The sequence below is a fragment of the Schistocerca piceifrons genome, chromosome 7 (assembly GCF_021461385.2).
Source record: "Schistocerca piceifrons isolate TAMUIC-IGC-003096 chromosome 7, iqSchPice1.1, whole genome shotgun sequence".
NCBI classification, from domain to species: domain Eukaryota; kingdom Metazoa; phylum Arthropoda; class Insecta; order Orthoptera; family Acrididae; genus Schistocerca; species Schistocerca piceifrons.
In genome coordinates, this window is record NC_060144.1 from 353,176,876 (window position 1) to 353,189,213 (window position 12,338).

Sequence of the window (12,338 nt, forward strand, 5' to 3'; positions counted from 1 at the left end):
GTTCACATGTTTTTTAAAAAAATCTGTAACAAGATACTTCCTTACAGTGAACAATGTAGTTCGAAGTAGTTAAGACAGAAGTTCACCAGACGAAAGGTTTTAGAAGAAGCTAAAGTAGAATGATCGAAAGTCGGGTGATAGAGGTTTAATCATCATAATCCTTCAGCTGAATATACATATAATAATACAAATTGAATAAGTGTGTTTGTCATGCTGGATACCTTAAATAAATGACAAAAACTAAATCGTGGTAATAGTTTGAGGGCTCATCCAAGCAGTGTGTATTGGTATCAACCGCTACAAGCGGTCAGGAGAAGCTAAGATGCCAGAGTAACAGTGGCAGAAGAGCCACTACATAACGATGAGATAATTTTTATCGATCTTAGCAAGTAAAGCTTACTTATAAGCAAACAAATTTTAAATAACAGAGCCCAGAGTGCTATTAAACTTTATTTTCGGTGAAGAACACAGCTGCTGAGACAAATAGACAAACACGCGTAAATGAGAATTCTATCAATTGGGGTTTTCAGCTTGTTCAGACATTTGGTTTATCCGCTGCTAACCACAACATCGAAACCAGATCAATCAAGACCAACTGCCAAGATGAGAAACATAGAAGTATATATCCTCGGCGTAACAAAGCAGCTTGAATCACTCAATAAAGGCAAGGCCTCTGGTCCAGATTGTATACCCGTAAGGTTCCTCTCAGAGTATACTGATAAAATAGCTCCATATTTAGCAATTATATACAACCACTCGCTCACAGAAAGATCCGTACCAGAAGACTGAAAAATTGCTCAAGTCATACCAATACCCAAAAAGGGAAGTAGGAGTAATCCGCTGAATTACAGGCCTATATCAAAAAAATGGTTCAAATGGCTCTGAGCACTATGGGACTCAACTGCTGCGGTCATTAGTCCCCTAGAACTTAGAACTAGTTAAACCTAACTAACCTAAGGACATCACAAACATCCATGCCCGAGGCAGGATTCGAACCTGCGACCGTAGCGGTCTTGCGATTCCAGACTGCAGCGCCTTTAACCGCACGGCCACTTCGGCCGGCCGCCTATATCACTAACGTCGATTTCCAGTAGGGTTTTGGAACATATACTGTATTCGAACATTATGAAATACCTCGAAGAAAACAATTTATTGACACATAGTCAGCACGGTTTCAGACAATATCGTTCTTGTGAAACACAACTAGCTCTTTATACTCCTGAAGTAATAAGTGCTATCGACAGGGGATGTCAAATTGATTCCTTATTTTTTGATTTCCAGAAGGCCTTCGACACCGTTCCTCACAAGCATCTTCTGATCAAACTGCGTGCCTACGGAGTATCGCCTCAGTTGTGCGACTGGATTCGTGATTTCCTGTCAGAAAGGTCACAGTTCGTAGTAATAGACGGAAAGTCATCGAGTAAAACAGAAGTAATATCCGGCGTTCCCAAGGAAGTGTTATAGGCCCTCTGTTGTTCCTGATCTATGCTAACGACACAGGATACAATCTGAGTAGCAGTCTTAGATTGTTTGCAGATGATGTTGTCATTTACCGTCTTGTAAAGTCATCAGATGATCAAAACGACTTGCAAAATGATTTAGATAAGATATCTGTATGGTGCGAAAAATGACAATTGACCCCGAATAAGGAAAATTGTGAAGTTATTCACATGAGTACTGAAAGAAATCAGCAAAATTTCGATTACGCGATACGCCACACAAATCTGAAGGCTGTAAATTCAAGTAAATACTTAGGGATTACCTAAATTGGAAGGATCACTTAGATAATATTGTGGGTAGAGCAAACCAAAGACCGCGATTCACTGGCAGAACACTTAGAAGGTGCAACAGGTCTACTAAAGAGACTGCTTACACCACGCTTGTCCGCCCTATTCTGGAGTATTGCTGTGCGGTGTGAGATCCGCATCAGTTGGGACTGACGGATGATATCGAAAAAGTACAAAGAAGGGCAGCTCGTTTTGTATTGTCGCGAAATAGGGGAGATAGTGTCACAGACATGATACGTGAATTGGAGTGGCAATCATTAAAACGAAGACGTTTTTCGTTGCGACGGGATCTTCTCATGAAATTTCAATCACCAGTTTTCTCCTCCGATTGCAAAAACATTCTTTTGGCACCCACCTACACAGGGAGAAATGATCATCACGTTAAAATGAGAGAAATCGGGGCTCACACAGAAAAATTGAAGTGCTCGTTTTTCCCGCGTGCCGTTCGAGAGTGGAACGGTAGAGAGACAGCTTGAATGTGGTCCATTGAACCCTCTGCCAGGCACTTTATTGTGAATAGCAGAGTAATCACGTAGATGTAGACGTAGAGAACTACTCCTCATTAAAATCCTTCTCGGTGTACCGCCGCGTCGTGTTACAAAATTTTAAAATAAATCGATGTTTCACCCGAGTTGTAGCGGTCCTCTGAGGCAAGAATTTTAACGACGTTGACACCGGACATGGAAGCCTACGCATTAATAGGCGCTAATCTTCTGTCAGCTTGATCGCACCGCTCGACCCGCTTGCAGAAAAAGAAGCTATCACATTCCAACATCACCACAACCTATAACCAACCTATGAACTTATAATGAAATCTAGACCTTTCGCTGCTTACACGTGTTGATAAATATCAATGGCGACAGTTGAAAAATGTGTCCCGGTTCGAGTCCCGGTCGGGGCGCACATTTTTCAACTGTCCCCGTTGATATTTTTCAACGCCTGTAAGCAGCGAAAGGTCTATATTTCATTATAACTTCATTCTTCGAGAGCTGCAAGATCACCAATGATATCTGGACAGATATCAGCCTCATATATAAACAATCTTATCATAATTACAGCAGTTCAAATTTCGTGTCTATCGCCAGTCTGTTTGCTCGTTGGAAACACGTTTGTAGCTCGTACTGTCCTTCTATTTTTTGTTTCCTCCAAACTGAAGCTATGCATACAACGGCTATTTGCTTCATAGCGCATATAAGTGCTTGGTGCAGATGATGCCTGTAAACTTTAGCACTAAATACTAGTATTACATATTCTGTCACTGTAAAACGATTATTACACCCAAAATATTCCTGTTGAATTGTTCGACCCATAAGATTTTGGGAAACCCACTGCTTGTCCAAAATTTATTGCCAGAATATTTCGCTCCAGAGTTTTTGACCAGCTTACAGCACAGGTGTAAACCATTTCATACGTGAAGAAAGAAGAATAAATTGCAAATGTCATGACAGCAACTTACGAACATTCGGCGTTTTCCCCAGGTTTAGTGGAAGATAATAAACACATTGTGATGAAATACGTTTTGTTGTTGTTTCTGTCGTCGTCGTTGTTGTTGTTATTGCTTTTCTTACTACATTTTCGAGTTTTCAGAAGCAATGAAAACGGGATGACAACAATTGGATGTGCTACTATGCACGTAATGTAACCTCAGTTGCGAAGCGACTTTACTCACACGAGCGGTTGTGCCCGGAAATTTACAGTAGTGTCTGAACCCGTATTTGTTGATATCACCTTTAAAACTGACACGTTGTGACAGGAAGGAAAGAATATTATAATGATAATATAAGAAATGTGGCATGAAGGAATAAACACAGTTTTGGGCGATGGCATTATCTTGTGTTTTTTCAGCGGTCTCCCACACCAGTCTAGGGAAACAGTGGGCCAGTCCCCACGTCCCGCTTTCGATACGCGCTACGCAAACAATTGTAACACTTCAACGTGAGATTACTCTAGATACAGGAAGATGGAGTACACAAATTTCGTCCCAGGGAATATCAATACACACTATAAAAGTAAGTATACAATGTGCGTGCCGCTAAAACTCAGAAAAGAGAGCCGGTACGATCAAGGGAGTTATATAGTGTGGTAGCCCTCTACCCCCTCCACGGAGAAGGTTCCCATTTTTATCTGAAGGGCGTGCCTTTGAAGATATAAGGGCTGGGAAGCTTCGCCCTCTAGATATTTGTAGAACATTCCAGAATGTTTCGGAATGTTCCACAATGAGACGGGTTGTTCTGGAATGTTTGGGAATAGCCTGAAATATTTGGAAAGATTCCAGAATGTTTGGAAACATCCAGGAACATCTTACATCATTGTCTCCCCATTGGTCAGTACCAAGCATATATATAGCAAGACCCGTCGTGGGTTCGAACATCAGTTTCTTATTAGTGAAGAAGGGATGAACCGACAAAGTGGTGCAGTGAGTGAATGACAATGCCCAATCGTAAAAGAGGAGATCTTGCCAGGTCTGAAGCAAAACGGCGAAAACAAAAAGAACAACGAAGAAACGAAACACACGAAAAGCGCAGTGCACATTTAATTTCCCAACGAACGAGAATGAGCACCGCGAGAAGTAGAGAAACCGAAGAATAACGAAATGAAGGGATTGAAGAATCAAGAACTGCGACACAATCTTATAATAAAAGACTGCGAACTCAAGCTAGCCACGAAAAAATCACCCCACGAGAAGAGCAGACGCGGACAAGTAATGGAACAGGGTGATCGTCAAACAGCTATCGAATAACGTAATCGAAGCCGAACTTATGGGTGGAAAGAACAAGGGGCATAAACTACTTACCCCCAGAACACCACTAGTCTCTACTGAACTGCCATTCCAATTTAAGACACTGCAATTTCCAATCAAATTAGCCTACAGTTTTACAACTAACAAAGCGCAAGGACAAACTTTAAAATATTGCGGCATCAACCTGAAAGACTTTTGCTTCTCTCACGGTCAACTATAAGTAGCTTGCTCTCGAGTAGGAAATCAGAAAATTTTGTGCATACATCCCCAGGATAATAAAATGAAAAACGTTGTTTATAAACAAGTATTGTAAATACTTATAATGTTTCCAATAATTTTTTTTACCTCTTATACTTTAAAGCTTATCCTTTTTACCAACTACCACACAATCTCATATCAACTCCCTGAGCGAAGCCGGTGCCCCAAGTACTATAATAATATAACAATGCCGACCCAAAAGGCAAACTGGTAAAGGGAAAAGAAGAAGAAGAATATTCCACATAAACGGAAAAGCGTACAAATGACTTACGTGACACGTAAATGACTCCGAACAATGTAACAGCGTGGAGCGTACGTTGTCTGGGTGCAGCTGTCTGGCAGCGGCGGCGACGCCGCCGGGAAGGTAAGTGGTCCATCTGGCGGAAATTCCCGAGCCTTGCCGACATAACACGAACAGCGGCTGCAGCTGTCGTCCGGCCGTTGGACAAATTGCGTCGGCTACAAACGAACCGTATACGTCCCTGGAACAACGTGTCCTTCCGAAGCAGCGCTTATGTAAGACTCCTCATCACTGTCTGCCAGTCCTACTGCCAAGGTCCTGGTAAATTACAGTAAGCTAATCGTCTAATGTTGCTTGTAGAAGCGTGAGAAATACATTACACGCTGGGACGTCAGTGTCCCCAATTTTTCAAATAGCGGGTAAGATTCTAAAATTGCAGTTTTTGGTGTTACTCATTTTGTGAGCCTCAAAATGTGTCATGAGCCAAAAACAAGATTCTAATGCAGCACACAACAACTGTTGCATCTCAGTCGTTGATAGTTATCCACTTATTATGTTCAAGGTAAATCACTTTGATACCTAAACGATGAAATTGTATCCTTTACCCTTTGGGTAATGAAGGAAGAATGTCGTAGGACATTCAAAGCTGTTTGAGATCCAAAGCTTAAGAATTAACAAGCGCAAGAGCATTTGTTTGCTGAATGCACACTCTGAATTGCTTTGTTACTTGTATGTAATGTGTGTCTGTGTGTACAATGTAATACTTAATAAATAGATCAAGATGCCAAAACGGGGTTATCGACAAGTAATAATACGTTAGCGCATAAAAATTTTGCTGTATGTTTATTACAGAAACCTACTGCCTGTTGTAACACAATACAAATCATTTTAAAATATGGAAATGTCTCTTTTTCAGTTCATCATGCGCACATTTAACATCAGTGCTTAAGACTTTAAGACCTCGTTTTAAAACTTTGAGGAACGAATGGTAACACTTTTACTTCTGAGTTATGCAGAACAGACGAATGTTTCACGGAAATATCACATTTTATAAAGGCGTGATGAAATCAATTTATACCCGGTGTTCAGTTTCCTGTGAGCGACAAAAATGGCTCTGAGCACTATGGGACTTAACATCTATGGTCATCAGTCGCCTAGAACTTAGAACTACTTAAACCTAACTAACCTAAGGACAGCACACAACACCCAGTCATCACGAGGCAGAGAAAATCCCTGACCCCGCCGGGAATCGAACCCGGGAACCCGGGCGTGGGAACGAGAACGCTTCCGCACGACCACGAACTGCGGACTGTGAGCGACATGCTGTTTCTTGTCATGATGTGCAACATTAACAAGGGCAGTCACATCCATTGGAATGGGAGTAATTACGTACACAAAAAGAGTCTTAAAATCAGGGCAACGCACTGGTTACACATCTGGTCCCAAGCAGCCTGAGTCGGTTCTCGAATAAAGGATGTCGCACACCCTCCCCCTTTCCCTACGAAATCACCGACGACGTCATCGCATCACCCCTCCCCTATGACGTCATTGACGACGTCATTGTATTTCACCCCCCACCCTCTCATGATATCTGTGCTGTTGTCAGATTTCTCCTAATAGGCCATTTGCCCCTATGTAAAAAACGTGATGGGAGATTCAAAACAGCCAAAGGTGCTAGAGGTTTCTCCCAACTCCTCTGATTTAACTACTGAAGTAGGATTCTTGTCCTAAGTACAAATTAGCGGGATATACAAGATGGTGTAATATCCTTTTGGTGTGAAATACAAACAATTTGAGATGGCTGACCACGGATACTGACACAGCTCTATGACATCAGAAATCAAGATGGCGGTCTCTGTAAGCTAGGACAAAGTGGAAGTAACCACTCTGAAATTGACTGCTATTTACAACTGATCTACTTTCAGCGACATCAAAAACCGCTTAACATGGTTTCCTTATGCAGGTACCAGGTGATTATATTAGGTTGGTGCATAAGTTCATAGCGTTTTTCTTTTTTTTGCATGTTCATATTATTAATCGATTATTAATCGATTGCTATTTTTTATTTGTAGTTCACTATGGACCCTAGAAAACTGAGTCCCAAGAGGAGAAATCGGAACGCTTCCGACATGTTCTTCTGTTTGAGTTCAGTAGAAGGTTAACAGCAGCAGAGGCAGCCAGAAACATTGGCGTCGTGTATGGGGATAATTCCATTGGACAGAACACAGAAAGCAAACGGTTTTCTCGTTTTAAGGAGGATTGTTTTGATATTAATGGCCATCCACATTCAGGAAGACCTTTGCGGTTAGATGAAGATCGTATTAATCCACAACAATCCACATCAGTGTACTCGAGAACTGGCAAATGCGATGAAATGAGACCATTGCACCAAAGTGCGACAATTGCATGCAATGGGGAAGCTTAAAAAAATCGAGTGTAAAAATTCAAAAATGTTCAAATGTGTGTGAAATCTTATGGGACTTAACTGCTGAGGTCATCAGTCCCTAAGCTTACACACTACTTAACCTAAGTTATCCTAAGGACAAACACACATACCCATGCCCGAGGGAGGACTCGAACCTCCGCCGGGACCAGCCGCACAGTCTACGACTGCAGCGCCTTAGACCGCTAGTCTCGAGTGTAAGTGTATCGCATGCTCTAAGCAAAAATCGCAAAAGTTACCTTGTTCGTCATCAACTGGCTCATGAACAACACCGACCATTCCTACCAAGTGTCATTACTGGTGACGAGAAATGGGGTCCTCATGCTAACGCAAGGAAAAGAAAGGAATGGTTGAGCAGCAACTCACTGTACAATGACCTGCACGCATTCACAAAACATAATCTTAAGCATCCGGTGGAACAGAGAAGGTGTAGTGTACTAAGAGTTACTTCCCTGAGGAGTAAAATGCGCTCCGAATATGGCTCAACGAGTTCTTTACCTCAAAACCACGTGATTTCTACCGTCACGGAATCGAAAGTTACCTCATCATTGGCAGACTGTTGTAAACAGTGAGGGAATATGTATTATTGACGACTAAAGTCTCCATTATGTGTATCTGTTGTGTTTATTAAGTTTATGGTAAGACGTAACAATCGTATGGCAGCGAAACGTGGCAGATGTGCTAATGCATATCTATCGATTTTTGCTGGAAAAAAGTTAGTTACAGTTTTGGCCACCAGAATCAAATCTAGCACTGTACACTGTTCGTATGAGAGTACGACATCCACACAGTCATCTGGCAAGCCATAATATGATTGACGACTATCACGAAGAAAGACTGTGTGCTGTTAGTGGAACTGTATTACGTGAACGGCAGCAATTAGAGTGCTGCATTGAGAGAGTATCACCTTCTGAAAGGTCTGAAGAAAGGCCCGATGTCATCAAATGGTTTAATGAAGATGATAATGCAATCTGAAAACGTGTGAGCTTGGTAGCAAAACTAGTAAAGACATTGACGATGCTTCTGTTGTTGTAACTGACCGTGCAGCAGGTGCCCGAGAGTTACCCATACCACGGTCAACAGTACGGTAAGTTTCGCGGCCTATATTTACTGGGGCCTGCACAAGATCCACACAGCGCAGTAACTGAAACCTTAAGATCCATAGTAACATTCTCAATCTGCTCTTTGTTTTCTGGCACGGATCAATGTTGACGACATGTGACCAGGCAGTATTCTATGGAGTGACGAGGCACATTTTACACTACAAGGTCCAGCAAATACACAGAACTGCCGAAATTTGGGTCCTGTTAATCCACGTGTTATGCACAAAGAGCAATTCCACTCGTCGTATGTGACTGTGTGGAGTGAAGTGACAAGCATATTTAGTCTCGGTCCGTTATTCTTTGAAGAGAATACACCCAGAGGGCCTGTCGGGTGCGCCACCTTGATTCCTACGTTGGAAGAGCGCAACTGCGAGGAAACCATTGTGTTGAAGCAAAATGAAACAACACCCTCTGTCACTCGCCCAGTGAAAGATATGCTTAATGCATCCTTCTCCAGATGTTTTCCAGATGCATGGCCAGCGGGATCACCTGATCTGAGGGCTCTGGGGGATATTTACCAGGGACTCTTTCAGCATCTAACTGATCTGAAGACCACTGTACAGGAACACATAGCTCAGATTCCACCGGAGCTGCTGCGAGGAGCTGCTGATCACGTCGTTTTGTGGATGCAGCGTATCGTCGACGTCTCTGGTGCTCATACCTAACAAACTGTGTAACTGGCAGCTAATAATAAAATCAATATAATACCTTTCTCACTTGTTTGACCTTTTATACCCATGTCTCGTTCCTAATTCATCACATATAGAAAAATTTCGTTCTAATTCATCACATACACAAACATTTCGAGACGTCTTTCTTGCAGCTATAGCGCCAGATTAGCACCTGATGGCCAAAACTGGAAGCAATTTTTTCCAGCGTAAATCGGGTCCGCATTAAAACGTCAGCGTATCTTCCAAATTTCGCTGTCGTACGAGAACTACTGCCCACGCTGGACTTCTGTGGGTAGTCGCACTTCCATTATAACCACATGGTAGAAAGCTATTATTTACGCAGATGCGTAGGAACCTGCAGAACTATTTACAGCAGTTACGACTTTCAGTTTACTTGTTCTAAGTACAGAATTCAAGATGGCCTCTGAGTTTTCCCCTGACCTCACACATATCACTTGCTGCAATTTGCAGTCCGTTAGTGCTATGTTTAAAAACTTCTCCTCTTAGGCTGAAGTTTAAACCATTGTCACGCAAAGTTTCAATCTGACTTGTCCAAAGCCCACTTGTACTGTGCTTAAACAACTGCTGAGAAAGGATAGGCATGTTTATGTCTTTATTTGAACAAACACTCCACGAGGTCAACCCACTGCCCTAAATGCAAATGTTGCTAGCCCACTTGTCAACAGTTTAAACAATTGCTCCTATGTGGTCACAATTTAAACAGTTTAACCCATCCCAGTTACCTTAAATTTTAAACACAAGTGTTTAAAATGATGGGAAAAATCAAAACAAATCACTTGCCTCAAGTTTAAAATGGTGAGACTATGCAACGAGTATGGTTGTCACTATTATGTGCAGTATAAATATGATAGGAACACTTACGTCTTTATTCAAACAAACATCTCCCTTCTGCAGTCTTTAGATGCATCAATTAACAAGCGTAGTGCTGCTGAGTCTCCAGCCGCCAGATGGATAAGGATTCGACTGCAGCACTTCGCTCAGCCGTGTGGCCGCCACAAGATGGTATAATGTTGTGCATGCTCCACAGGTGTCAGCCCAGGTCGGCTGCCCTCATATAACTCAGTGCCAATATGCTTCGAGCACGCTGCACCACACTGAATGGCTTGACGCAGTCCCACGTCAGCGACGGCTTCATGTCCCAGACTGACCGCTTCCTCCTACATGGTACAAATCTGAAAAGGTTGGTACCGTGTCATCAGTTTGTGATAAGATTAGATGTGTTCTCCGATCATGGCTGTATACCTCGACGTAACCAGTTATGTAAGTCTGCACTCTAATTTTAGAACTCTAAATTTAGAATTTCGCTTGATGGGTGTCCACACAGAGAACTGAGACAGGAGCCGGCACTACCAAGCACACTCGGTGCAGTGCCGTCGCAGTGTCTTTCTCTAGTGTGTTGGAGCATACAGGAATGTACAGAAGTACACTTAAAGGGAGACTGCAGAACGATATACCGCTGTGAACGTGCATTTTGCGTAAGGCCAGTGAAGACCCATTTATGAGTGGAACAGAACCGACAACACTGAATTTTGTGTTGAAATCAGTGAACATAGACCGACATCAATCATTTTTTGAAGTAAACCAGAGAATTCCTGCTTCAGATCTACTCCCTTACCAGTGAACATGTTTACTGAAGAGTCAAATCTAGTTACTCGCTCGGCGAACGCCACATAACAACCATATCACAGAACTTTTACATCCCTAAGTTCCTGCTTCACTGCGCTTTTTTTTTTCCACACGTACCATCAGTCGTCTCCTTAGGATGTGTAAAGAGAAACAGCTGACATGTACACCTCAAATCATCTAATTTTCACGCCAGTTTTATGCTGATTTCAACGAATATTGCTTCAAAACCATTGAAATTTATGGCTAAATAGATGAATCGACACTGTTGCATTTTCATCTGGGCGATGCATAGCTGTTAAGATCCTAGCAGAGCATTTCTGATTTTGTTCCATATCCGTTGTCATGCTTACTTCATAGGTACTCCAAACAAATCTCTTTAATTCATCTTAGCAGTGTCTCCTATGTCATTTCCTTTACAGTACATGATATTTTCCAAGAACTGTTACAACAAATGTAAGTCTTCCATCTCTCTCTGCTGTACTTTTCAAACTCAAACAATGATTCCACTGCAACTGCAGAAGATTTTCAGGAACATAATCGTATCGGTTTGATATGTTTTATGCAATTTCATATGTTGGTGATACTGAATCTCTCGAGTACATTACGTTCATCTTTGTAACTGGTGATATACCTTTCAATTCTCTGGAAATCTCGAGAATGATCCTGTACACAGTGTATTTCAAACATGCTTTTGGTTTAAGCAATACCTATGGTAAGCTGTCACCTTATTATTTGTCACAGCTGGTGATCGTTTGCACTTACAAAAAATGACTGTTATAAAAAAAATGGTTCAAATGGCTCTGAGGACTATGGGACTTAACATCTATGGTCATCAGTCCCTTAGAACTTAGAACTACTTAAACCTAACTAACCTAAGGACATCACACAACACCCAGTCATCACGAGGCAGAGAAAATCCCTGACCCCGCCGGGGATCGAACCTGGGAACCCGGGCGTGGGAAGCGAGAACGCTACCGCACGACCACGAGCTGCGGACGACTGTTATAAATATACGTCTCACTGGGCAACGCAATGAAAGCGAACTCCTTGATAGAGGTAGAGATGTGCAGGACTCCAGCATTTGAAGCTTGAACATAACAGTATGCTACTGATATTTTACTAACATCGTGAACAGAAAAGAAAACTATCCCACTCTGATCTCTCTCTCTCACTGTAACTGTCAAGCATATGGTTACAGAAATTTGTGCATAGTGGTGCTAGAATTTCACCAATTCCTATCATTGACTCAGAATTCCTCAGCTATGAGACTGAACGATTCTTACGCCCAAACTATCTGCAAGTATACCAGATGTGACGGAGACCGTTCCCTGAGAAGTTTCACACAGCATTTCACAGTAGGGCATTGCCTGCAATTAATCTATAGATAACTGCAATATACTACACCCAATACGACACAGTTAACTTAGCAGATATTAGCAGTGCCATGA

At 42.1% G+C, this 12,338-nt stretch overlaps 1 protein-coding gene across 1 annotated transcript in view; it reads right to left on the reverse strand.

Annotated features, from left to right (window-relative positions):
- Positions 1–5,168, reverse strand: part of LOC124805036 (glutathione S-transferase D7-like) — a 100,938-nt gene extending 95,770 nt beyond the window's left edge. The window contains exon 1 of the mRNA XM_047265456.1: positions 5,057–5,168. The gene's annotated coding sequence lies outside the window, so the exon portion shown is untranslated. The remainder of the gene's footprint in view (positions 1–5,056) is intronic.
- Between the last annotated feature and the right edge of the window lie 7,170 nt (positions 5,169–12,338).